The following is a 27,226-nucleotide window of genomic DNA, read 5'->3' as shown; positions in this document are numbered from 1 at the left end:
CGGGCTATCTCTTCTCCTATAATCCTTCTTTTCTCCTCCGACAGTCGGCGGAGGGGTTGTTTGACTGGTTTTGCGTCTTCTCGGATGTGTAGCTTGTGCTCGGCGAATTCCTTTGGAACACCCGGCATGTCCTTGGGGGACCATGCAAAGATGTCCCGATTCTCACGGAGGAAATCGGCGAGCTCGCTTTCCTATTTGCGTTTAGGTTTGCCCCGATGACGGCAAACCTCTCTGGGTGCTCGGGGTCAAGAGGTATCTTCTTCGTCTCCTTGGCCGGCTGGAAAGATCCTTGGGCATCATACTCCTTGGGATCGGGGGACAAGGCCGACTGTTTGCCGGCCATGGCCATGACTCGGTCCAACATCTTCTTTTCTTCGGCAATCACAAGGGACTCGGCCAGCCAGCTGCTGGCTGCTGCACACTCAGAAGATTTCTTGTAATCGCCGGCTATGGTGATGATGCCTTTGGTGCTCGGCATCTTCATCTTGAGGTAAGCATAGTGGGGAACAGTCATGAACCTGGCCAAGGCAGGTCGGCCAAGCAATGCATGGTAGGGGCTCTCCAGGTCCACCACTTCAAACCAGATCGCCTCCCGGCGGAAATGCTCCTTGTCCCCAAAGAGTACATCAATCTTGATCTTGCCAATGGGGGCGCAGGACAGGCCGGGTACGATGCCATGGAACACAGTCCGAGTAGGCATGAGTTGCTTCGTCTTGACGTTCAGCTTCTCCAGGGTGTCACGGTACAGGATGTTGATGCTGCTCCCGCCGTCTATCAGCACGCGGGAGAACCGGGCGGTGCGTCTGTCCGTTGCAAGGGTGGCATCCAGAACCAACGCATAAGAGCCGGGAGATGGCATCACCTCTGGGTGGTCGGCCTGGCTCCAGCTGATAGGTTTTTCTGACCAGTGCATGTGCTCGGTAGGGTTGGCAGCGACCATGCTGACCTCCTGGTGCTCTCGGCGTCTGCCGCGCCGATCTTCGGGCTGGCTTGTAAAGACAACATAGGCGGCATGCTCGTCGGGGAACTCATCATGCACGGCTCCGACTGCAGGCCGAGCGGTCGGCGGCTGCAGAGCCGGAGGCGGCGGACCGGCAGGCGGCGGCGGCGCGAGCCCTTCGCCTTTGGAGATTCGGGTGAGCCAGTGGCACTTCCGGGTTGTGTGGTTGGACAGCTTCGCGCCGCTGTGGAACTTGCATGGGGCGTCGAGAGTTTGCTCGCAGGAGAAGGCCGGCTACCAAGCCAGCTTGCCGCCCCTCTGCTTCTTGGGTGCGGGCCGCCCTTCGGGCTGCTCGTCTTCGACTATGGCCACCTGCCGACTGGTGGAGGGTGGCACGGGGCCTTTGCGCTTGTGGTCGTTCTGGTGTGGGCATCGGCCGGAATCCCCAGCCGGCGTCTTGGGCGCCGGGTTGAGTACTTTCCCGGATGCGTCTACCCGGAGCTCGGTCTTCATTGAGGAGTCGGTGGTGGCGTACTTGTCCGCTATGTCCAGAAGCTCGTCGAGGGTAGTCGGCTCGTCGCAGAGAAGCTTGTGCTTGAGGAGGGTGCCTTCTCGGCACCCGGCAGTGAAGTATTCTATGGCTTGCACCTCGTGCACCCCTTCGCAAGAGTTGCGGAGCTCGGCCCAACGCGTGAGGTAGTCGCGAGTGGACTCGGCGGGGCCTTGTACACACAAGGAGAGCTGTCTGGGCTTGGGAGCCCGCTTGTAGGTGCTGGTGAAGTTGCGGACAAAGGCTTCTGTGAAGTCTAGCCAGCTGTTGATGCTGTATGGCTTGAGGCTGTTGAGCCAGGTCCGTGCTGTGCCTAGCAGCATGAGGGGCACGTACTTCACGGCAATGCGCCTGTTGCCTTTTGCTATGCTAACCGCCGTGGAGTAGTCAATCAACCAATCTTCCGGCTTCACGGAGCCGTTGTACTTGGGCGTGTCTCTTGGGAGCGAGAACCCTTTGGGGAAAGGCTCGTCGCGGATGCGGGGGCCGAAGCAAGGCGGGCCGACATCATCTTCTTCTTCCAGCGCCAAGGATCGCGCTAGGCGGTCGATCCGATGGCGGGCGTCATTCTCGCCGACTCCTTCGCGGCGACCTAGTCGGCCGCTGAGAGTCGGATGCGCAACAGGCGGTGGGGTGGGATATCTCTCCCCATGGGGCCGAGGCGGAGGCGGGTTGCCCCGCCACTCCATGGCCCGAGGATGGCCTTCTGCGTCTCGTTCGATGGAGATCTGGGTTCGGCTTCGGCGGGCAGCCGGCTCTTTCTCGTGCCGCGCACGGGTTTTTCCCGCAGTCGGCGTCCGGGACGTCATGCCGTGATCTCGGCGCGGGGGAGGGCTTTCCGCGCGGGCGTCGGCTTCGTGCCGCTGCGCGGCCGCATTGATTAGCTGCTGGATGCGTCTGGTCATGTGGGGGAGTTCTTCGGCCCCCAATCTGTCTAGCTCGTCTACGGCCGCCTGGGCGGCACGTAGGTTCTTGAGTGGAGTGGCGTAGACTGGGCGGTCAACTCCTAGCGTGTCGGCGACGACAGCGCCGCGCTGCCTGACAACACCGGCCCGGCTGGGCCCGCCTGGGGGCGGTGTGCCAAAGGCGGCGCGGTCGGCTTCGCGCCAGTGGGCCTTAGTGAGGCGTCTCATGGAAGCCAACTTCCGGCCCTCCGAGAGGAGGGCGAGGCGGCGAGCCTCCAGTGCTTCGGCATCGGCATCGGCCGGGAGGGGGATGGTCAAGTCGTGGACCACCGCATGCGGGGCGTCGTGGGCGCTCTCGTCAGAAGCGTCGCCGTGGCCGATGACCATCACCTTGGTGTTGACAGCGTCGCAGCCATCGGCTCGGGGAAGCGGGTCATTGTAGATCGTGACGTCGGTGGGGAAAGTGTCGAGTGAGGCCGTGTCGGAGTCGACAGGCATCGGATCGGTGGAGCCGACCGACTCCAAGTCCACAGCAGACTCGCCGGAGACATGGAGCTGGCCGAGGAGGTTGACGAGGTGGTCGGTGCCCGCGTCGGAGGTGAGCTCGTCGGAGATGAGGGTCTTGTCAAGGAGATCGGCGAGGCCGCTCGCTGCGCAGATGTTGGTGACGCCTTGCAGCGCGTCGTGGCAAGAGCCATTGGGCATGCCGGGCTGGCTACGCTCGCTGGGGAGGAAGAGGGTTCCCGTCCACAACATGTCTCCTGGCGATGGTGCACCTGGCCCCACGGTGGGCACCAAATGTCGGGTGGTAGGTGCGACATATGCCAACGGGTGGCTTATCATTGTGGGAACCAGTAAGACGTCGTCGGTGCCTGGAAGCGGGATGAGGCGAAGACATGCACGCCGGCGAATCTTACCCAGCTTCGGGGCTCTCCGTGGAGATAACACCCCTACTGCTGCTCTGCGGGGTCTCCGCATGATCGCTAGATGAACAAGTAGCTACAAGATGCTCCTTGAGCTGTTTTGTGAGGAGAAGAAGTACAGCACGGCTAGCCCTCCTCCCCTCTCTATGTGGTGTCTAGAACTAGCTTGGATCAACCCTTTGCATGGGTGTCCCGGGGGGTTTATATAGGCCTACCCCCCGGGGGTACAATGGTAATCCGGCTGGGCATGGGGCCCAGCCGTCTGTGTCTACACTCCCCGGCTTCTGCGCCGGCTGCTGGGGCCCGCCGGCTGGTGGGTCCCTCCGGCTGCCGGCTCCTTGGTCGACAGGCAGGCCCCACTGTCCAGGGCCTTGTCGGTGGCTGGTTACTGTTGCTCAATCCTGGTGATGAGGGCTTCACCGAGGTGGGCGTGGCTACAGTGCCGCCGTCCGGCGGGTGATCGCTGTGGCCTCACCGCGTCTTGTCTCCTTAATGGGGCGTCTCCTTCGAGGGAGGTGGCAAGCCGGCTGTGGAGAGCCAGCTCTGTCTTGGGCCGACTGGGGGAGGCCTGGCCGCCTTCGGGTGTCTCTCTGCCTGAAATGGCCCACCGCCCGTGGGCCACACTGGCAGCCCGTCATGGATGACATCAGGGTCAACGTGGCGACAGTGCCGCGTCGGACGGCTCATGGCCACCCGTACGGCGCACTGTGCCAGGCGTGCTCCGGGATTTGGGGGTGGCAGGCTTTACTGTACCCACGCCCCGTCACATCGCCGTTATGTGGATGCAGACTTCGAGGGTACGATCTTGACCGCTTTGTGGGAGCCGGCTTCTTGGAGTCGGCCTTCTCGCGGCTGGCTTCTCGGAGCTGGCCCTCCCGCGGCTTTCTTCATGAGGGCAAAAGTCGGGTCACCTTCCGATAGCCGGCCTGGGAGACAGCCGGCAAGGGGAAGGCGGCCCCACGTCTTGGATTCTTGAGGGCCGGATCGGCTCGTAATTTTTTTAGAAGGGCCAGGGGGAGACGGCTAGGCTACCCGTGGTCATTTACTCCGACACGTTCCTTCCTGACGATTGTCCCCTCAGGACCCCTTCTGCTAAGGCCATGAAATCTCCTGAGAAGCAGCTCCCTCTTGTCCCATCACGCCCGTTGAGGGAGTTCTGGATTATGGGGTCCTCGGACAGCCGGACTATATACTTTGGTCGGAATGTTGGACTATGAAGATACAAGATTGAAGACTTCGTCCCGTGTCCGGGTGGGACTCTCCTTTGCGTGGAAGGAAAGGTTGGCAATTCGAATATGTGAATCTCCTCCCTTGTAACCGACTCTGTGTAACCCTAGCCCCCTCCGGTGTCTATATAAACCGGAGGGTTTAGTCCGTAGGACAACAACAATCATAATCATAGGCTAGCTTCTATGGTTTAGCCTCTACGATCTCGTGGTAGATCAACTCTTGTAATACTCATATCATCAAGATCAATCAAGCAGGAAGTAGGGTATTACCTCCATCGAGAGGGTCCGAACCTGGGTAAACATTGTGTCCTCTGCCTCCTGTTACCATCCGCCTTAGATGCACAGTTCGGGACCCCCTACCCGAGATCCGCCAGTTTTGACACCAACATTGGTGCTTTCATTGAGAGTTCCACTGTGCCGTCACCATAAGGCTTGATGGCTCCTTCTGTCATCGACAACGATGCGATCCAGGGTGAGGTTTTTCTCCCCAGACAGATCTTCGTATTCGGCGGCTTCGTACTGCGGGCCAACTCGCTTGACCATCTGGAGCAGATCGAGAGCTACGCCCCTGGCCATCAGGTCGGGTTTGGAAGCTTGAACTATACTGCTGACATCCACGGAGACTTGATCTTTGACAGACTCGATCCCATGTCAGGTGCGCCGCACAGTCGCGACAAGCATGACTTAGCTCTGCCTCCGGACGGTGTTCAAAAGATCACACCTGCGGCAACTCCGGCCCTCAATCCGGAGCAGATTGTGCCTTCCGAGGACGGGTGGATGGACCCCACCATGGAGGCCGCACACCCAGTGACGATAGAGACGAATACTGACTTCACCTCCTATGAGACATGTGTTGTCGGACCCTTGGATTCATCCCCGGCCACAGGCTCCGAACTGCCTGCGTCCGTGCCTATTGAATCTGATTGGGCACCGATCATGGAGTTTACCTCCACGAATATCTTTCAGCACTCACCCTTGGGTGACGTGCTAAATTCATTGAGGTCTCTCTCCTTGTCAGGAGACCCTTGGCCGAACTATGTCCGGCTTGAGTGGGAAGCGGACGATGAAGAAATTCATTCCCCACCCACCACCCACTTAATAGACACTGTCAATGACTTAACCGACATGCTTGATTTCGGCTCCGAAGACATCGACGGTATGGACGATGATGCAGGAGAAGAACAGGAACCACCGCCCACAGGACGCTGGACAGCCACCTCATCATATGATATATACATGGTGGACACCACCAAAGAAAGCGATGGCAATAAGGCAACAGAGGATAATCCCCTCGAGAAGCAATCTAAGCACCGGCGTCATCGGCGCCGCTCTAAGCCCCGCCATAGCAAAAGCAGCGATACTGACACAAGAGACAACAACGCTGCGGACAGTGTCGAAGACGAAGACAATCCCCTCCAGCCAGGCTTCGAGCAGGAGGATGGGCAAGCTAGCTCTAAGGAATAGGCGGCAGACGGAGAATCAGAGGATGAAAATTACATGCCCCTATCCGATGGCGAGGTGAGGATCCCGTAGAGCAGGAGCGCTTCAAGCGCCAGCTCATAGACACAACAAAAAGCCTGAAGAAAAAGCAACAACGGCTTCAAACTGATCAAGATCTGCTAGCGGATAGATGGACCAAGGTTCTAGCAGCCGAGGAATATGAACTCGAGTGCCCAACCAAAAGTTACCCAAAGAGCAGGTTGCTACCCCAACTCGACGAGGAAGCACTAAAGCCTACACTACCAGCGTATGATGTGGCTGACCGGCCACCTCGTGGCCGAGACAAAGTGGCGTATCAGCCCGAAGTCCAGCCCGCACCCCGTCACCAGTCAAACAAAAACACCAAGGCCCGAGGCAACACGCAGGAACTGTGAGACATATTGGAAAACAAAGCAGGACATACAAGACCGATCTATGGATCATGGAGGCGCGCCCCAACGCGTGACGACGACCATCACGCCGGATATACTAAAAGTGAATCCGGCCAGGCCGAATATAGCAGACAAGACTCGTATGAACTGCATCGTGATATAGCCTGGCATAGAGGCGCCGCACACCCCCTATGCTTCATTGATGAAGTAATGGACCACGAATTCCCAGCAGGTTTTAAACCCGTGAATATTGAATCATAGGATGGCACAACAGACCCTGCAGTATGGATCAAAGATTTCCTCCTCTGCATCCACATGGCCCGCGGTGACGATCTACATGCCATCAAGTACCTCCCATTAAAACTCAAAGGACATGCTCGGCATTGGCTCAATAGCCTGCCGGCAAACTCCATTGGTAGTTGGGAGAATTTGGAGGACGCATTCCTTGACAACTTCCAGGGCACTTATGTGCGACCATCGGATGCCGATGACTTGAGTCACATAACCCAACAGCCAGGGGAATCAGCCAGGAAATTCTGGACTCGGTTCTTAACTAAAAAGAACCAAATCGTCGACTGTCCAGATGCCTAGGCCTTAGCGGCATTTAAGCATAACATCCGCGACGAGTGGCTCACCCGACACCTCGGCCAAGAAAAGCCGAAGTCTATGGCAGCCCTCACAACACTCATGACCCGCATTTGTGCAGCGAGGATAGCTGGCTGGCTCGCAGCAACAACACATCAAGAAACCCTGGCAATTCAGATGCCAAAGATAGCAACAGCAGACCACGTCGCAATAGACACAAACGCTGTAACAAAGGCGACAACGCCGAAGACACGGCAGTTAATTCTGGATTCAGTGTCTCTAAATCCGGTCAGTGGAAAAAGCCGTTCAAAAGAAGCAAGACAAAGTAGCTTCAAAATTGTCTTTCCTTTCAAGGATAACTTGTATCCATGCGCTTCAGATTATTAGCCTCGAGTTCGCCACCAGCAGTATAGCCAACTCCGGGCCTGTCCAGCTTGGACCGCATACTCGATCGTTCATGTCAAATTCACGGCACCCCCGATAAACCAGCCAACCACACCAACAGAGAATGCTGGGTGTTCAAATAGGCCGGCAATTTGAATGTAGAAAACAAGGAAAAGGGGATGCATAGCGACGGCGAGGAGGAGCCCCGGCCGCCAAACATAGGAGGACAGAAATTTCCTCCCCAAGTGAAAACGGTAAACATGATATACGCAACCATATTCCCAAGCGGAAACGGAAGCGTGCACTGAGGGACGTCTATGCGATGGAGCCAGTCGCCCCAAAGTTCAACCCGTGGTCTTCTTGTCCGATCACCTTCGATCGCAGGGACCACCCCACCAGTATCCGTCATGGCGGTTCTGCCGCATTGGTCCTTGACCCCATCATTGACGGATTTCACCTCACTCGAGTCCTTATGGACGGTGGCAGTAGCCTGAACTTGCTTTATTAGGATACAGTGCGCAAAATGGGTATAGACCCCTCGAGGATCAAACCCACCAAAACCACCTTTAAAGGTGTCATCCCAGGTGTAGAGGCCTATTGCACGGGCTCAATAACACTAGAAGTAGTCTTCGGATCTCCGAACAACTTCCGAAGCGAGGAGTTAATCTTTGATATCGTCCCCTCCCGCAGTGGCTATCATGCACTGCTTGGACGAACCGCATTTGCCAGATTCAATGCGCTACCACATTATGCATACCTCAAGCTCAAAATGTCAGGACATCACGGGGTTATAACAGTTAATGGAAACACAGAATGTTTGCTCCGCACAGAGGAGCACACTGCGGCCCTTGCAGCAGAAGCGCAAAGCAGCCTTATGAGGCAAACCGTCAATTCAGCGAAAAGACCCCAGACACCTTCAAGCGAGTCCGGAGTACCCTGCAAGAGGATCGCCAGGCACATTTAGAGCTCGCCTAGCAATTCGGCCTCCGTCCTAGTCCCAGTCAAGTGGCGAAATTTGCGTCGCATGTACATAATTGCGCACTCAATATACCATGGGCATAGGCGGAGGCATGGCCATGGCACGGGCCACAATGCGGCTCAACCGCTTCAGGACCCGTATACCTCTAACATTTTCTTCCTTTCAGGCCCCTAGTCTCTAAAGGCCCTCTCCGATTGTCTGATTATCAGACCCGTCACGGGAAGGAAACACCAAGGAAGCAAGAAGCTTTGACGTACAAGGGAATCCTCAGGTGGTCTCTGATAACGATCGATATACCTGTTTTGCATACCCACACGCAGCTTGACCTTGGATAGGACATGTCAAATAGTCCTATTTTTACTTATTGCACTACATGTATGCATACGCTTTGACATATCATTTAAATAACAATGTACATCATCAGCTCATTATTGCATTCCATTATCTTTTTTCCCATCTGCTTACTTACGACAAGTCGCACCCATACATTCTGATACGACCAGTGCGCCAGGGGCTTCAGTGTACCCCATAACACGGCATGAAAAGTCCGAACACTTTCGACAGTGCGGCACCCCGAACTTATAGCATTATATGCATCAGCTCTGAATTATGTCTTGGGTTAATAGTTGGGATTGCTTGGCTCCCATGTTTTGGTACCTTACGTTCCGCTATATCGGCTAAGGTAGCACTAGGAGAACTACTGTGATTGTGTCTCGGTTCTTCCGGACGAGCACCTCGGTAGAGAAAGCTGAAAAGTGACTGTCATGATGTGGCGAGAGCTGGTCGTTGTTCGAGAGGTCTCAAATCCTTAAAGTTTTTTTTTTCGCTTCGGGCGAGGAGTCGGCCTTGTCCGATTTAGGCGTACATAGTGCCCCAAGTTCAGCCTTCCGAATACTAGGGGCTTCGCCAAAATTTAAAATTGTAGACTTCTATGGCTAAGTGAGAGTGATAAAGCTTTATAGTCTGATTGTCTGGTTCGTTGTGCTGAACACCTCCTTCGAAGGAACCAAAACTGGGATAAAGAGTGATCAGGTTTATCCTGAACACCTCATTACTAGTTACATGGGGGCAGAAGCCGACGACTGGCCAACTCTCAAATTTTATAAATGGTCGCACAGAAGGTAATATTTTAAATCAACAAGCGTTACATAGAGCACATGAACTCGTTTCACATTACAGGATCACACGAGTACATTCATTCAAATATTACATCCTTAGCACATTCCTCTGCCACAAGGCGAGCACCCTTCAGGACACTGTCATAATACTTTTCGGGGTGGCGATGCTCCTTGCCCTCCGGCGGCCCCTCCTTCACTAGCTTTTCGGCGTCCATCTTCGCCCAGTGCACTTTCGCCCGGGCAAAAGCCCTGCGCGCACCCTCAATGCAGACGGACCGCTTTATCACTTCAAACTGTGGGTAGGCGTTCACAAGCCGCCTTACTGGGCCGAAATAGCTGCCAGGCAGGGGCTCGCCAGGCCACATCCAGACTATGAGGTCCTTCATGGCCAGTTCGGCTGCCTTGTGAAGCTCGACCAGTTGCTTCAACTGGTCGCTCAAGGGCATCGGATATTTCGTCCCAGTATACTGAGACAAGAACAACCTCTCCGTCGAGCTCCCTTCCTCGGCCCGGTAGAACTCCGCAGCATCCGACACACTGCTGGGTAGATTTGCGAACGCTCCTGGAGAGCTCCGAATTCGGATAAGTAAAAGGAAAGTTTCCTTCACATGCTTGCTTTGCATAATGAATGCCTTACCCGCCGCTATCTTCTTGACCGCCTCAATTTCCTGGAGGGCCTTTTGGGCTTCAGCCTTGGCATTTTGTGCGTTCTCGAGGGCCTTCGCAAGCTCGGACCCTTGCGTCCTAGAGTCACGCTCCAAGGACTCATACTTCTTGACAAACTCCTGGAGCTCTTGCTGAACCTCGCCGACTCGGGCCTCTTGCTTCTCGCGCTCGGTGCGCTCCTTGGCTGCTTTGCCTTCAGCCTCGGACAACGCCTTCTTCAGGGTCGCCACTTCGGTCATGGCCCCTAGCAAAATTCATGACGATCCTGTGATCTAACAACCAGTTTCCTTTTTCTTTATCAATAAACAGACGAGGTATCACTTACCTTTGTTCTCTTCGAGCTACCTCTTGGTAAGGCCGAGCTCTTCCTCGGACCGCTCAAGGTCCCGCTTCAGTGCGGAGACCTCTGCCATGTGAGCAGCAGCGGCCAGCAGTGAAGCCTGCTTATTCACATAGACATATTCTGATTAGACTCGTGTGATTATTATTTGATCCTCTGTTCGGCCTTTCTTCCAAACACCAAACAGAGCATCAGGGGCTACTGTCTATGCTGTAACATTTTCTCATAATTTGATTACTTACCTCGAAGCCTGTTAGGAGGTTGGCACAGGCTTCAGTCATTCCGCTTTTGGCAGACTGAACATTCTTGACCACCGCACTCATGATAGTGTGGTGCTCTTCATCAATGGAAGCGCCGCGAAGCGCTTCCAGCAAATTGTCCGATGCCCCTTGATGGACAGAGGCCATCGGCACAGACGGCATGTCCCCCTTAGACTTGCTGCCCCCGGCATTAGAGCCCATGGGAGTCTTGCCCCTCGTGCGCCCAATGTCTGAAATGTCGCCTTGGGACGCTTCCGGAACTGTCTCCCCTTGGTTCAGTATCCTTTGAGACAACACCTCGATGTCGTCCGTAGGGTGGGGGGGAGGCGGTCGGGAGTCAATCGTTGTTCATCTCCGACGGGCCCAAAGACTCATCCAAAGAGGATACATCGATACGGGCTTTGGATGGGCTGCATGATCATGTTCGGCATGATAAGAAGTAATAAAATAAAACATACCAAGAACTATTATGGTATCTGGATACTTACGACTTCACCAGGGGCTTGTCCCTAGGTAACCACTCCTCGTCGCTAAAAGCGGCCGCCGTGGAGCAGTCTGGAAGGAGAGTCCTTCCCTTCTTGGACCCTTAGGCTTCCCCTGTCGGGCGGCCTTCCTTTTTTGTCTCCCCTGGCTGGGGGTGAACTTTCCTATTCCTCCTCCTCATTTCGTGGAAGGAGGGCGCCTCGGTGTTATCGGGCGATGAGTCCGATACGACCTTGCGCTGGAGACCTTTCCTGGTCCCCGTGGCCTTCTTCTTGGCCTTCTTCTCTAGCGCCTCATAGGGCGCCGGAACCAGCATCTTCGTTAAGAGAGCCCTTGCTGGATCCTCGGGCAGTGGGGCCGGACAATCGATCCGCTCCGCTGTCGTGACCCATTCCTGTTAAATGGCATGGAGGCTTAGATCCCCCACATGATTATACTGGGGAAAGAAATAACTTGTGAGATATAAGGAGCTTACCGGATTGGCAGGGCACTTTGCGCTGAGTCCGCAATCCTCGGTAAGGGGAGGAGGTACCTCGGTGGACTTGAACAGCACCCTCCAGATGTCCTAGTGTGTCGTGTCGAAGAGCTCTCGCAGCGTCTTGTGCTTAGCCGGGTCGAACTCCCACATATTGAATGCCCATCTTTGACACGGGAGGATCCGGCGGAAGAGCATGACCTGGACCACGTTGACAAGCTTGATTTTCTTGCTTATCATGTTTGTAACATAGTTCTGGAGTCCGCTCAGCTCCATCGATGAACCCTAGGATAGGCCCTTCTCTTTCCAGGAGGTGAGCCGCGTGGGGATGCCGGATCGAAATTCGGGGGCCGCCACCCAGTTGGTGTCACGCGGCTCGGTGATGTAGAACCACCCCAATTGCCACCCCTTCATTGTCTCCACATAGGAGCCTTCGAGCCAGGTGACGTTGGGCATTTTTCCCACCATGGTGCCTCCGCACTCCGCTTGCTGGCCGACCACCACCTTCGGTTTAACATTGAAGGTCTTCAGCCACAGACCGAAGTGGGGTTTGATGCGTAGGAAGGCCTCGCACACGATGATAAACGCCGAGATGTTGAGGATGAAATTGGGGGCCAGATCGTGGAAGTCCAGCCCGTAGTAGAACATGAGCTCGCGAACAAATGGGTGGAGGGGAAATCCCAACCCGCGGACGAAATGGGTAAGGAATACAACCCTTTTGTGGGTTTCACGGGTAGGGACGATCTGCCCCGCGTCTGGGAGCCGGTGCGCGATATCTGCGTCTAGGTATCCGGCTTCTCGGAGCTTCGTAATGTTCTCCACCGTAACAAAGGAGACCATCCACTTGCCTCCCACTCCTAACATGATTGGAGTGGTTTTGCAGAGAAAATCCGAACTTGGGCACTGGAGCTCGAGTGCGCAAGAATGGATGGGCAGGGAGTAAGAAGGCGTGGGTGAAAAGGAGGAGTCCTTGTCCCTTTATAAGGGCGGAAGAAACTATGCGCCTCCCCACCTGCCTGGTAAAATCGCTTATTCCCCAAGCATCGTGATTGGTGGCGCGGTTGGGTTAGCCACACCCGTATTGATGAGAATCCCGCAATAAGGGGACACGATCTCTGCTTCGAGAAGACGTGCCAAGAAAACCGCCTCACAATATGTGCAGTAGCTGGTTGGGAAAAACAGTTCGTAATGACCGGGCCACGGCAGGACGTCACGTTATAAAAAGTTGTCAGCAGATTAGATTTGTGGAATAATATACTCTCTATGGTGGTATTTGGAATTTGTTTTGTAGAGCCAGACACGATCCTTGTGTTCAAAATCTTCTATGGAGTATTCGGAGAAGGAACCCGCCTTGCAATGCCGAAGACAATCTGCGCGCCGGACTCATTGTCATTGAAGCCTCGGGCTACTGAGGGAGTCCTGGATTAGGGGGTCCTCGGACAGCCGGACTATATACTTTGGCCGGACTGTTGGACTATGAAGATACAAGATTGAAGACTTTGTCCCGTGTCCAGGTGGGACTCTCCTTTGTGTAGAAGGCAAGCTTGGCAATTCGGATATGTAGATCTCCTCCCTTGTAACTGACTCTGTATAACCCTAGCCCCCTCCGGTGTCTATATAAACCGGAGGGTTTAGTCCGTAGGACAACAACAATCATAATCATAGGCTAGCTTCTAGGGTTTAGCCTCTACGATCTCATGGTAGATCAACTCTTGTAATACTCATATCATCAAGATCAATCAAGCAGGAAGTAGGGTATTACCTCCATCGAGAGGGCCCGAACTTGGGTAAACATTGTGTCCCCTGCCTCATGTTACCATCCGCCTTAGATGCACAGTTCGGAACCCCCTACCCGAGATCCGCCGGTTTTGACACCGACACCCATCGAGCTCGAGCGCTGCCCATGGCGTGGGGTCAACCGTGGGAGTTGGTCCGTCATCAAGGCGTCTTGAGCTTGCGCCTTCGCCGTCCTTTCTTCGCGGCCTTGCTCGGAGCGCAACAAGCGTGCCAAGGGCTCCTCCCCTGGTCACGATCGGCAGTTGGCTGGCTTCAATCCTGGGGTCTTCTTCAAGCAGTGGTCCCCGTTCAGTTCGGGCCCCTCGCGAAGGTCGGCTGGCGCTTGGGGCTGCGCCAGCCCCAGCCCCCTACTGAGAGGGGGCGCACCGCGTCGGGCGTCTCCCACAGCCCCCATAGCGGAGGGTGAGATGGGCCGTGCGCTCGAGTTTGAGCACGGGCGGAGCGTTGTTCGCCATGAGCTCTTCCAGGAGGCGATGGGTGCGATGAACCAACTGGGTGAAGAACTTGTGGGTGTCGACGCGTGCCTTAAGGCCGAGCGTCTTCGGTTGGTAGAGGAGTGGCACAAGCTGAAAGTGGCCATCAGCCTCGGGCGCCACCAGCGCGAGCTGGACAACATGAAGGTTGAGGATTCCCTTGCAACCTCCCGTGAGGCCTGCTCCCGAGCACTGGAGGAGACATGTGAAGCTGACCGCTGTCGGGAGGCCGCAGAGAAACGCGCGTGGGAGCTCCAAGCCTGGAGCGCTGTCTTGGATCAGCAGGTGGAGGTGCGTAGGGCTGCCCTTCCATCGTTGAGGGGGTCGCTCGCCGAGGAGGAAGAGATCCGGAAGCGCAAGGAGGTGCTGGCGCTGGAAGCCGTGGAGCGCAACCTTGAACTTGAACGGCTGGAGACGAGGGAGCGCCAGGTCGCTCAGGCGGAGGACGACGTTGGCGCGTGTGAGGCCAGGGCCCAGGAGGAGGTCGACCGCCGGGTGGCCGAGGCTCGCGCGGATCTCGATAGCAGGCACAACCTGAAACTGACGCTCGTGGAAGCCGGGCCACTCGTAGGACTGCTGCCCTCAAGTCCAGGTTGGTCGAGGTGGAGCGGCATGAGGAGGCTGCTGCATCCGCCTTGGCCTCGGCGCAGGCTGAGCTGGCTTCCGCCCGCGCCGAGCTGCTCTCTCTTTGGCAATGGGTCGCTGACGCCGAGTCCGTCGCGCGGCAGAACAAGGATGAAGTGCTCGAGCGGCGGACGTTGGAGCGTGTGCACGCCCCCATGCTCGAGGACCTCGGGAATAGGGCCAACACCGCCCTGGGCCATATCTGCGATGAGAATGCTCCTCATCCCCATGCAAACAACTACGCCAGCCACATCCGCTTCTTTGGCGATGTGGTGACGCGCCTGCAGAACCGTTGCAAGAGGGCTCGCCAACTCGTTGAAGAGAGGAGTCGCAGTCTGCTTGGGCGCACGTTCTCCCGCGTCTTCAGCCACCTCCGGAACATCGATCCCAACTTCAATTTTGACACCGCCATTGCTCTCGTACGGAAGCCATCCGGAGTGACTTGGCGCGATGGGTCGAAGACAACGTGGATGCGCTAGTCAGGGCCTTCGCTTCTGACGACGACGGGGTAGTGGTTGCGGAGGACGAAGGCGATGTGGTTGATGATGGCGACACTGGCGCCGGTGAGGGTGGAGGCGACGCCAATGATGGCGACAGCGACCCCAGCGGCGCGTCTGAAGATGACATGGGGGACACGGCGAGCGACATATCTGGCTGACCCCTCATTTCCTTGATGTTTACCATGTAAAAACTTGGGCGTGGCCCCGGAAGACTGTAAGAGCATTTTGAGAGGGGGAGCCCCTCATGTAAACAAGTCCCAGCTTTTATCCTTCTGTGTCAGATTGAGTACACGTCTTTATGAGCTTACGTATGCTGGGGCAAGGTTATTGTCGCGGTTTACCTTAGCCTGGATGAGCCCAAAACTGGCTCAAGAGGTTCTGGGTTTCTGAGAAGCTCCTGAGGAATTCGTCGACACGCCCGTGAGGGCCGTGTAATAAGCGAGCGCCAGCCATGGCCCGACACATGCATGGCTCGCCTGCTTCATGCCCAGCCGGGCTCGCGAGGAGCCCGCGAGGGGGGAGTGACTGGCGCGAACTCCAAAATAAGGCAAGAAACTGCGAGAAATAGCTCAAACAAGAAAAGGCATCTCCCCTGCACGCATCAAATGAAAAATCAACTTTAGCTTAAATCCAAATCCAAAAGGCAGGGTTACAGAAAAGAGATCCAAAGCAAATGGCCACGTCCGGCGCCTAGTCTAGTCTTCGACATCTTCTCACCAGCGCGGAGCTAAGTACTGCCACTAGGCGTGGGAGGGAGCCCCCGAGGCCCGAGGGCAGCTCTCCTGAGGCTCCAAGGCGTGTACAACCCCACTCATTATTATGTGAGAGTGTCACGGGCGGCGATCTTCATAGGCGTGAGCCTTACTTCATATCGCCTGACGAGGGGCCCGCCTTGCGCCATCCTCTACCACCGCTGGGACGATCAGAAACCAGGACGGCCCAACGAGGGCAGAGGGGACGCCAGCGGCGCCCCCGACGACCACAGGTCCTCTGCCGGGGGCAAGGTTGCGGACGCCACCCCGGCAGAGGGCCTACCTCCGGGCATTACCTTGCTTCGTGCAACACGGGGAGGGGCCTTTCTCCTGGCCCCTTCCACGCAGCCCCTAGTGGGTCTCTCCTGTCGGGGCAGGCATCGCCGTGCCAGAACCATCGTTCGCCGCCGTGACCTGGTTCATCTGCGACTCATGGTTAGTGTAAGATTGCCCTTGAGGGATTAATGGTACCCTGTATCTATCGTCGACGGCGTGGCTGACAGGGCTCTCTGGCGGCTCCTCGAAGGCTTCAGCTCCTAACGCCTCCTCCTCCCATCCTGGCCCGAGGAACGAATCGGGGTCGTCCTCCGGCGTGTACTCCTAATCCATCATGCGGGGGGCGTAGGCCTCTGAGGCCGCTGCCCCGAAGACCTCGCCGAAGTGCCCCACGCTCCACGTCGCTCGGCCTGTCATGTTGTCCTGAGGATGGTGGGGCGGTGCTCCGACGGGGCCGTGCGCGATGACGCTCGTGCCCGCGCCCATCCGAGGTGGCCCAGATGTGAGGGGGCGCCCTCCGCCGTGGACCGTGCTGATGTCGACGAAGCCCCTGGGCGCACTTGGGGGTACGCGGGCGCGGCGAGGCCCGTCGTGGGATCCTGCGGCTGCCTGGGGCGTGAGCTGGTAGCAGAAAGGCGGTGCTCCCATGGCCGCCGCGTCTAGGAGCTCGGCAAACCATTCTAGCAGTGCATCCCGACCGTTCTCCATCAATCGGCACCGCAGCAACTCCCGTGCCACTGTGAGCGCGGCCCGCATGTTCGCCTGCTCCCTCCTAGTGTGCGGCGCCGTCGCTGCGGCGTGGCTGGCGGCCCTTGCAGTGGCTCGTGTCTGTCGGGGGGTAAGAGCAGAGGGTGAGTGGCCATGCCGCCCATGCCCCACGGTGTTTGGTGCGCACGCCGCCTGAGATGCGGAGTTGAGGTCTTCCTGGGCAGGCGGCGCCGCCCGGGCAGGCCAAGCTGCCCATCGGTCATCGTCAGCCCTCGAGTCGCCGGACATCGGAACCGCGAAGCGTCGGTGGGTCGTCTGGTGGGGGAGAAGCTCCGGCGCACCCCTACCTGGCGCGCCAAATGTTGGATCACGGGTTCCGGCAAAACCCTTAAGGTTCGAACACTGGGGTGCGCGCGAAGATCTCCCCCCCTACTGATCCGCGTCCTAACTTAGCGTAGATCTCACAAACTAACTCGATGAACTCGCAACACAAAGGACACAAGATTTATACTGGTTTGGGCCACCGTTGTGGTGTAATACCCTACTCCAGTGTGGTGCTGGTGGATTGCCTTTTGGGCTGAAGATGAATAGTACAAGGGGAAGAACAGCCTCCTGAGGTTGAGGTGTTCTTGTGCTTGGTGAACTTGTGTGGCTGAGGATGATCTTAATGATCCGCCCAGCCTATGGCGGTGCCTAGTACTATTTATAGAGGCCCTGGTCCTCTCCCCAAATATTGAGCGGGAAGGGAGCTAACAATGACCAACTTGAAAGGGGACAGCTAGTACAAGCTATCCTAACAAAAGGTGGTCTTCGCCTGCCAAAGGTTCTAGCGGTGGCGCCGTCCTGGGCTCCATGGTGACCTATGTCTTGCCGTCCTTTTGGTCTTGGTCTCGTTGCACCAATATGAAAACCTTTGCTTGATGCCTCGGTACTCCATGCCTGCACTTGCCCCCTTAGTGCTAAAGAGGAAACAAGGACATTGCACGCGCTGGCGCCCGCGTGGTGTCAATCGCCATGGCTTACGTCACGAGAACCTCGCAAGGTTTGCCCGGCCTTGAACTCTCCGCCCCTCACGAGCTAGCCTGGTGACGCCACTCCTGAGGAGGTCTTGTGTCATCCGCCTCGCGAGGCTTGGCCCCTCGCGAGGGTCTTGATTCCTTGTTGATGAAGATGGGCCGTACAGGCCTGCTAGCAAAGCCACGCCGTGGGCCGCAGGCAGGCAAGTCGGGGGACCCCCATTCCCAGAATGCCGACAAGGTCTTCTGGAACGGGTGGAGGTGCTCGAGCTGGCCGGGCCCCCCAGCTGTCGGCCTGGGCCCTTGGATCGTCAAACATCAGACATGCGGGGCGACAGCGGATTGGCCGATGAGGAAGAAAATCTCGGCACACCCCTACCTGGTGTGCCAAATGTTGGATTTTGGGTTCCGGCAAAACCCTTGAGGTTCGAACACTGGGGTGCGCACGAAGATCTCTCCCCACAGCTCGCGCTCTCGCAACGATCCTATAGCCTAACCCGCCAAACCCGTAGAACAAGGGACACAAGAGTTTATACTGGTTCGGGCCATCGATGTGGTTTAATACCCTACTCCAGTGTGGTGTGGTGGATTGCCTTGTAGGTTGAGGATGAACAAGTACAAGGGAAGAACAGCCTCCTGAGGAGAGGTGTTCTTGAGCTCGGTGAGCTGGTGCATATGTGGGTGGAATGGATTCGGTCTCTGATGAGATGATCCCTACGATGGTGGCTAGTCCTATTTATAGGGGCACTGGTCCTCTTCCCAAATATCAGGCGGGAAGGGATCCCACAACGGCCAATTTGAAGGGGGACAGCTAGTACAAGCCATCCTCACAAAAGGTGGTCTTCGCCTGCCAAAGGCTCTCGTGGTGACGCCGTCGTAGGCTCCGCGATGACCTCCGTCCTACCGTCCTGCTAGTCTTGGTCTTGTTGCACCGGTATGGAAACCTTTGCCTGATGCCTTGGGACTCCTCGTCTGCGCCTGCTCCCTTAGAACCTAAGAGGCAACTGGTGCTCTGCGCCCGCTGGCGCCCGCCTGGCACCTGCCCGGCCTTGGTCGTCATGGCTCATGTCACGGGAACCTCACGAGGTGCCCTTTGCCTTTATCTCTTTGCTCCTCGCGAGCCAGCCTAGCGAGGCTGTCCCTGAGGAGGTCTTGTGTCGCCCGCCTCGCAAGGCTTGGCCCCTCGCAAGGGTCTTGTGTGTTTGCTAGTGAAGATGGGTCATACCAGGCCGCTAAAGGAGCCACGCTGTGGGCCGCAGGCAGGCAAGTCTAGGGACCCCCGTTCCCAGAATGTCGACAGACTGCTGGGACCCACCAGCTACATCTTCGTACGCAAGGAAGTGACTGACAGTCGGGACCCACCTGGTCGAAGCGTACATAGCGTTGTCACTCTGGTCGTGAACATGTACGTACATACTGGTCGATGTAGAGGCGCGCACGTGTCGTAGTAGAGGCATGCACGTGTCGTAGTAGAGGCGTGCACGTAGCATGTACACGTACGTACAGTGTCCAGGGTGCAAGAAAGAAAATATGGCCACGTACGTACATACGGGCAGGGTCTCGAACGCCTGCTTGCGCATATGTACGGCTAGGGCTCGTGTACATGGCTGGGTCGGAACGGAGAAGCTGCGCCATCATCGTGTTCATGGGGAGGCAACCGGCTAGGTCGGAATGGAATGCGTCGTCATGTTCATCGGGAGCCAACCGGCTTGGACGGAACAGACGATGGAAACGAGGCCTGGCGTACCGTAGAACGGAGGAAACGGCCTTGTGTTCGACCGGCGACGGTCGACACGGGATCCTGTTTCATCGGGAGGGGTCTAGCGTACCGCAAAACGGAGGAAACGGGCCTCCTATGGTGGAAACGGGATCATGTTGATCGGGAGGGGTGTGGCATACCGCAAAATGGAGGAAACGGACTTGTGTTGGAGCGCTACGGTCGAAACAGGGGTCCTGTTCATCGGGAGGGGTGTGGCGTACCGCAAAACAGGACTCCACGGGATACTGTTCATCTCCATAGTCGACTGCCTCCACGGGCTACTGTTCATCCCCCGTCGACCTCCTCCAGCCTCCACCTGCGACTGTTCATCCACGGGCTCCTATTCATCCAGCCTCCACTGCACGCTCCTCCACCGGCTACTGTTCAACCAGCCCTCTCCACGGGGTCCTGTTCAATCACCCCTCCACCGGCTACTGTTCAACCATCCCTCCACAGGCTACTGTTCAACCAGCCCTCCACCGGCTATTGTTCATCCAGCCCTTCATGGGGGCCTGTTCATCCATCCCTCCACGGGGTCTTGTTCATCCACCGGCTTGATCGATCGGGGTACTATTCATCCAGCGGCAACTGCCTCTACTACCACGGGGTCCTGTTCATCCAACCCCCACCAGGAACTATTAATCCAACCCCCCCCCCCAACAACACTCATTGTTCATCCAGAGGCAGCATCGATCTGCTTCAGTTAGCAGCAGTAGCGAAGGAATCACTCGGGTTCAGTTAACAACAAGGGATTGATCGATCACTCGGGTTCAGTAACGCGTAGCTTGCAGTGCAATCACTCGGGTTCAGTTAGAGCCCAACGCCTCGCTCGGGTTCAGTTAGAGCGCAACGCCTCGCACACATGCGCGTACGTATGAGAGAAATGTGCATCGCTCGGCCCTCGATCACCCACCGTAACCGGGAACTCCCCGATATTTTCCTCGCCCTCGCTTCTACCATGGTTTTTTCCGTCATGGACGGCCCAAAGAATGTCATGCAGCCACGTCTCCGGCTCGCCCAGGACGAAAAGCCCATTTTCTGTCAAGATTTTTTGTCACAGAAGTAGGACCCCACCACATCTATGATGATACCGGGTTTTGTCACAATTATCATCATAGAAGTGTCATAAGTATGACAGAAAAAAATTTCGTTCGGCCCAAAATGTCAGGGATGTGTCTTTTTTTGTAGCGTAAGTAAGCATATAAAGGAAAAGCAAAAACAAGAAAAACTATTTACGAGGGAAAACTCCCAACAAGCAAAAGAAGAACAAGGAAATGTTTTTGGATTTTCTTTTTAGTACCACTACTAAGCATGCATAGAAAGTAAATTAACTACAACTAATTTTTTTGGTTTTTATAAAGTTTTTCAAACACACAAGAAGAAAGCAGGAAAATAAATCTAAGCATGGATGATACAATGAAAAAGTGTGAACACCGACAAATGGAATGATATGTGAACATGAATATAATGTCGGTGAGAGACACGTACTCCCCCAAGCTTAGGCTTTTGGCCTAAGTTGGTAATCAATCAGTAGCCTGGAGGGTAGTAGTCGGCGTGGTAGCTCACAGAGGCTCTTGGGCGGATGCCTCAGCACGCCGTGCCTCCACCACTATTGCGTTATGAGCTCGGGCCTCGCTCTCAAGAACAAAATATCTTTCCTTGCTGTAATAATCAAAGAGAGCAGACGCAGGCAAATATGTGTCCACAACATGTGATTGGTTAAACAACAAATTATAAGTGAAGTTATTAGCCCTTCCATTGAGAATTTTATGATCTTTCAAGGCATCAAAATCAAAATACCGAGTGGGTAGAATAGGATCAAAGGGTAAAGGTGAGACACCCAGCCCTCATGCTAGGCGTGTGGCATAAATTCCACCATAGAACCAGCCACTTCTAGCATTGTGTTGAAGTCTGCGTGCAACAATCACTCAAAGGTTATAATTCCTTTCACTAGTGAGAGCAGTGTGAAGGAGGCTCAAGTCTGGTGCACAAAGTATGCTACAGTCTTGCTTGCCTACTATGAATTTCCTGTTAAATAATGCAAAATACTGAATTGCGGGAAAATGAATGCTCTTTATTCTTCCTTGTCTCACTCCCCTATTTTCACCATAGCAAAGGCTAGTCAAGAAAGACTCGTACTCAACCGTTGGTGGCTCATCAAGTGAACCCAAAAATGGCAGTTTGCAATGGTAAGCAAAATTCTCAAGTGGGATAGTATAAGGATTATCATAAAGCATAAACAACACCCTAGACTCATGTGGAAAATATTCAAATCCTTTAACAAATGATTCAGTGAGAAGTTGGTGTTGTACATACTTATCTGATAGGTAGGGACCGAGGCCGGCATTGTGAACATATTGCTCAAATTCCTCCTTAATGCCCACACGCACCATATATTCATCGCTAGGCCATAAACATGTCTTGCTGGTGGCATCTCGTGTGGAACTTTCACTTGGTTCAACGTAAGACCGAGGGCGGAACTATCACTAGATGATGCCCCCGAGGATCGTCTCCTCGAAGAACTCCTTACAAATAGGTTCATCATGTCCGCGTACAATTTTCTGAAAATAAAAGTTTTGGAGTGACAAAAATTTGTCAACAAAACCTTGTAAGATTGATAGTAACTACTCATAGGGATACATAGAGACCATAACAAGCATTCAGACAACTTAGAACACTAAGAATTCAACATGCAAGCACATCTACAACAGCAACAAGAGTATCTAATTATTCAAAGTATAAGCAACTAAAACAAAAACTAATTGGTCAAACGATGGAGTCACATACCAAGCAACAATCCCCTGAAACAGTTTCGGAAACGGAGCTTCGAGCAAAGAGATCGAAATCCACGGGTTTGAGCTCAAGAACATGTGAGAGAGAGCAATGGGGATTTTTTTTCTCGAGGTAAGTGATGATATGCTATAAAGAGGTAAGTGAGGGGCCCACGTGGGGACCACAACCCACCATGGCGCGCCCAGGTGCTGGCGCACCCAGGTGGGTTGTGCCCACCTGGTGCACCTCCCTCTGATGTTATTTTCACCAAAAATTCTCAAATATTCAGAAAAAATCGTATTAAAATTTCAGGGCATTTTGAGAACTTTTATTTTTGGGTCATTTTTTATTGCACGTGAAATTCAGAAAACAAAAAAACATGGAATTTTATTTTATTTAAATGATAAAAACAGAGAATAAAAAGTAGGGACAGAAAGTAGTGCTTACTAAATTCATCAACTTCATATCGTTCAAAAATGATCCATTAATAAGGTTAATCAAGTCTTATTAACAACCACTTCCGATTAGCATGAAACCGAAGAACTTTCGTAAAGCACTAAGTTACCTCAATGGGGATATGCATTTACCCAACAATAAGCATTTCATATTTCTTTTTGACAATAGGTAGAGGTATTTGAAAACTTCCAATAGTCATTGTCGGAGATTTTTCAATAACATTAATACCATTCACTTGGAATTGTTTCTTCGGAAAGTGCGTTGTATGCTCATTGCCATTAATATGAAAAGTGACCTTGCTTTTATTGCAATCAATAACAGCCCCTGCAGTATTCAAGAAGGGTCTACCAAGGATAATGGACATGTTGTCGTCCTCGGGCATCTCAAGTATAACAAAGTCAGTCAAAAAAGTAGCATTAGCAACAACAACGGGCACATCCTCACAGATACCGATAGGTATGACAGTTGATTTGTCAGCCATTTGCAAAGATATTTCAGTAGGTATGAGTTTATTCAAGTCAAGTCTTTTATATAAAGAGAAAGGCATAACACTAACACCAGCTCCTAAGTCACACAAAGCAGTTTTCACATAATTCTTTTTGATAGAGCAAGGTATAGTTGGTGTTCCAGGATCTCCAAGTTTTTTAGGTACTCCATCTTTAAAAGTATAGTTAGCAAGCATAGTTGAGAAGTCAGCTTTCGGTATTTTTCTCTTATTTGTGATGATGTCTTTCATATATTTTGCATAAGGAGGCATTTTCAAGATATCAGTCAAGCGAGTACGCAAAAAGACTGGCCTCAGCATTTCAGCAAAACGTTCAAATTCTTCATCATCATTCTTTTTAGTTGACTTGGGTGGAAAAGTCATAGGTTTTTGAACCCACGGTTCTCTTTCTTTACCATGTTTTCTAGCAACAAAGTCTCTTTTGTCATATCTTTTATTCTTAGCTTGAGGGTTATCAAGATCAGCAGATGGTTCTATCTCAACATCATTATCTGGTTCTTTATCATTGGTTGGTTGAGAGTCTTCATGAACCTCATCATTATCTTTTTCATTATCATTAGGTGAGTGTTCGTTACCAGATTGAGTTTCAGCATCAGAGATAGAAATTTCATTTTCATTATCATGAGGTTTTTCTATTTCAGGTTCACTAGAAGTGTGCAAAGTCCTATCATTTTTCTTTTTCTTTTTTCTTTTCAGAAGGACTAGGTGCACTAGTGTTCGCTCTTTGTGAATCTTGTTCAATTCTTTTTGGGTGTCCCTCGGGATAAAGTGGTTCTTGAGTCATTTTACCTCCTCTAGTTGCAACTCTAACAGCAAAGTCATGCATATTATGATTCATTTCATCAAGCAATTCTCTTTGTGATTTAGCAACTTGTTCTAACTGAGTTTGAACCATAGAAGCATGTTTTCCAACACCTCTAACATCATTTTATATTCTAAATAACAAGTCACTCAAGCGAGCAATCATATCAGAGTTGTATTTCAATTGTTTCACAACATTTGCATTGAAGTGATCTTGTTTCCTAATGTAGTTTTCAAACTCATAAAGGCATTGGCTAGGATGCATACTGTGAGGATTATCATTATCATTAAACTTCATAAGAGAATTTACCTCTACCACCTTAGGCATTGGTGGTGTATTAAGGCCATGTATTTCTTCAATAGGAGGAAGTTTTAACATCCTCAGCTTTAATACCTTTTTCCTTCATACATTTCTTTGCCTCTTGCATATCTTCGGTACTGAGATATAATATACCCCTCTTCTTCGGAGTGGGTTTAGGTGGTGGTTCAGGAATAGTCCAATCATCATAATTTTTCAATATGTTATTCAATAATTCTTCAGCTTGTCCAACAGTTCGTTCCCTGAAAACACAACCAGCACAACTATCTAGGAAGTCCCTAGAAGCATCAGTTAGTCCATTATAGAAGATATCAAGTATTTCATTTTTCTTAAGAGGGTGATCAGGAAAAGCATTAAGTAACTGGCAAAGCCTCCCCCAAGCTTGTGGGAGACTCTCTTCTTTAGTTTGCACAAAATTAAATATTTCCTATAAGGCAGCTTGTTCCATATGATCAGGAAAATATATTTCAGAGAAGTAATAAATCATATCCTCGGGACTACGCACACAACCAGGAGCAAGAGTATTGTACCAAGCTTTAGCATCACCCTTTAATGAGAAAGGAAATAATTTGAGAATAAAGTAATAGCGAGTTTTCTCATCATGAGTAAAAAGGGTGGCTATATCATTCAACTTAGTAAGATGTGCCACAACAATTTCAGTTTCATAACCATGAAAAGGATCAGATTCAACCAAAGTAATTAACTCTGGGTCGACAGAGAATTCATAATACTTATCATCAATAAAGATAGGTGAAGTGGCAAACTTAGGATCACATTTCATTCTAGGATTCGGAGATTTTTCTTTATACTTTTGTAGTAGTTTCTCTAGATCATCTCTATCATTACAAGCAAGAATATCTCTAGTTTCTTCTTCGCTCATAACATAACCTTCCGGTACCTTACACGATTCATATCTAGGAAGGCTAGTTCTAGCAAGTGTCTTAGGAGATTCAGTTTCAAGCTCATCATCAGATTCAACAACATCATGTTGTATAACTCTAGTAACTTGTTTATCAAGAAATTCACCAGGTGGCACATCATCATTATCAAGCAAGGCACTAGCATCATCATAAGCATCATTCATAGTATAATTAGCATCATCAATAACTTGCGACATATCAGAATTAATAGCATGTGGTGGTGTTGCAAGTTTATTCATAACAGAAGATGAATCTAAAGCAGAATTGGATGGCAGTTCCTTACCTCCCCTTGTCCTTGAGGGAAATATCTTAGTCTTTGGATCCTTCAGATTCTTCATAGTAATAATATGATAATAATCCCAAGTGACTCAACAAAAATAGCTATGCTCCCCAGCAACGGCGCCAGAAAAAGGTCTTGATAACCCACAAGTATAGGGGATCGCAACAGTTTTTGAGGGTAGAGTATTCAACCCAAATTTATAGATTCGACACAAGGGGAGCCAAAGAATATTTGAAGGTATTAGCAGCTGAGTTGTCAATTCAACCACACTTGGAGATTAATTATCTACAGCAAAGTGATCAGTAGCAAAGTAGTTTGATAGTTTTCATAATAGTGACAGTAGCAACGGTAACAGTAACAGTGATAGCAGTAATTTGTAGCAAGTGTAACAGTGATGATAGCAATAGTAACGCAGCAAGATCAATAAGAATAAATACGTAGGCTTTGGATCGGTGACTTGTTGGATGATATTCATCATGATACAGTTATAACCTAGGGCGATACGGCACTAGCTCCGGTTCATCGATATAATGTAGGCATGTATTCCGTAAATAGTCATACGTGCTTTATTAAAAGAACTTGCATGACATCTTTTGTCCTACCCTCCCGTGGCAGCAGGGTCCATATTGGAAACTAAGGGATATTAAGGCCTCCTTTTAATAGAGAACCAGAACAAAGCATTAACACATAGTGAATACATGAACTCCTCAAACTACGGTCATCACCGGGAGTGGGCCCGGTTGTTGTCACTCCGGGGTTGCCGGATCATAACCGTAGTAGGTGACTATAACTTGCAAGATCGGATCTAAAACATGGATATGATGATGAAATCATAAATGGCTTAGATCTGAAATCATGGCACATGGGCCCAAAGTGACAAGCATTAAGCATGGCAAAGTCATAGCAACATCAATCTAATAACATAGTGGATACTAGGGATCAAGCCCTAGCAAAACAAACTGGATTACATGATGAATCTCATCCAGCTCCTCGCCGACCAGCGAGCCTACGAAGGAATTACTCACTCCTGGTGGGGAGCATCATGGAATTGGCAATGGAGAAGGGCTGGAAATGACGAAGAACGAACATCCCCCTCTCCGGAGCCCCAAACGGACTCCAGATCTGCCCTCCCGAGGAAGAACAGGGCCTGGCGGCGGCTCCGTCTCGTGGATCGCGATAATTCTTTCTCCCTTATTTTTTCTGGAAATATGTGAATTTATAGTATCAGGGGGGTCGTCAGCAGGGCCACCAGGTGGGTACAACCCACCTGGGTGCGCCAGGAGAGGGGGGCTCACCCTGGTGGGTTGTGCCCACCCAGGGGCCCGTCTCTGGTGGGTCTTGTCTCTAGTAATTCTTATTATTAATATAAAAAATCCTCGCAAAGCTTCCTTCCATTCCGAGACTTTATTTCTGCACAAAAACAACACCATGGTAGTTCTGCTGAAAACTGCGTCAGTCTGGGGTTAGTTTCATTCAAATCATGCAAATTAGAGTCCAAAACAAGAGGAAAAGCGTTAGGAAAACCTAAGTTGTTGTTTCTTAAAATTCGGACTGCGATGC

Source organism: Triticum aestivum, chromosome 7A, assembly GCF_018294505.1.
Source record: "Triticum aestivum cultivar Chinese Spring chromosome 7A, IWGSC CS RefSeq v2.1, whole genome shotgun sequence".
NCBI classification, from domain to species: Eukaryota; Viridiplantae; Streptophyta; class Magnoliopsida; order Poales; family Poaceae; genus Triticum; species Triticum aestivum.
Note: the sequence above shows the minus strand (reverse complement) of the source record.